Source organism: Galeopterus variegatus, unplaced genomic scaffold (assembly GCF_000696425.1).
Source record: "Galeopterus variegatus unplaced genomic scaffold, G_variegatus-3.0.2 Scaffold2904, whole genome shotgun sequence".
NCBI lineage: Eukaryota > Metazoa > Chordata > Mammalia > Dermoptera > Cynocephalidae > Galeopterus > Galeopterus variegatus.
In genome coordinates, this window is record NW_007729015.1 from 78,891 (window position 1) to 80,092 (window position 1,202).

The following is a 1,202-nucleotide window of genomic DNA, read 5'->3' on the forward strand; positions in this document are numbered from 1 at the left end:
TTTTTTGGGGGGGGGGGGGGGGGGGGAGTAGAAAGGAAAGAAGTACATTTGGGATACTTATCTAGTTCCCGGGAACTAGAATCCTGTTTACAAACCAGTCCCAATATCTGGTTTTAAATGTTTAGACTTCAGATACAGACTGCTAGTCTCATTGGCAAACTTATGAACAAATTAAAGAATCTGGGGATTTGTATGTATTCATACATTTCTATTATCCTAATGCATTTACAACATAGGCATTTTTGAGGTTTTGCTGGTATCATCATACCACTTTATTTGTAAGTATTCCAGCATGTATTTTCTCAAACAAGCCGATTTCTTAGATAACTACCATAAATTCATCACAATTAGGAAATGTAACATTGATACAATGCTAATCTAGTCCATTAGTATTCATGTTTTGCCAGTTGTCCCAGTAATGCTCTTTCTGTCCCAGAGTCTAGTTTAAGATTATACTTTGCAATTAGTTGTCCTGTCTCTTCAGTCTTCTTTAATTTGAAATAGTTTCTCAGCCTTTCTTAGCCTCTCATGATCTTGACATTTTTGAAGAGTACAGGTCAGTTATTTTGTAGAATAGCTACAATTTGGGTTTGCATGTTGTTTCCTCATGTTTCTTCATGTTTTGATTGAAGTTGTGTATATTTGGCAAGAACGCCTCAGAAGTGATGTCTTTTTCTCAGGGGTACAACAGGAATTTATCTTGTTATTGGTAATATTATCTTTGATGACTTGGTTAAGGTTATTCTTGCTAGGTTAATCATTGTAAAGTCACTATTTCTCCCTTTGTAACTAATAAGTTATTTGTGGGGAGATACTTTTGAGTCTTTGTAAATATCCTAGTCCTCATCAACCTCTTGTTGCTAACACTAGTTTAAGTATTCATTGATGTTTCTTGACTGAATCAGTGATTACTAAGACAGTCACAAAATGGTGATTTTCTATGTCATTCCTTCCACATTTACTTATTGTTTATTATAAGGGAGAGTATTCTCTTCTTCCCATTTTGTCATTTTAAAAAAAAAATTGTCAGTATGGACTCAAATTCTTATTTATTCCGTAAATATTCTGGTAGTATCTTTATTTCAATGCTTAAATTGCCTCAGATTTGACCAGAAGAAGCTTTTCAGTCGGGCTGCTTTGTCTTTTTGACATTTTCCCATCTTTTTTTTTTTTTTTTTTTTTTTTTTTTTTTTTTTTTTTTT

At 33.1% G+C, this 1,202-nt stretch overlaps 1 protein-coding gene across 1 annotated transcript in view; it reads left to right on the forward strand.

Annotated features, from left to right (window-relative positions):
* ZKSCAN8 (zinc finger with KRAB and SCAN domains 8) overlaps positions 1-1,202 on the forward strand; it is a 7,818-nt gene that overhangs the window by 1,453 nt on the left and 5,163 nt on the right. The gene's annotated exons all lie outside the window — the stretch shown is intronic.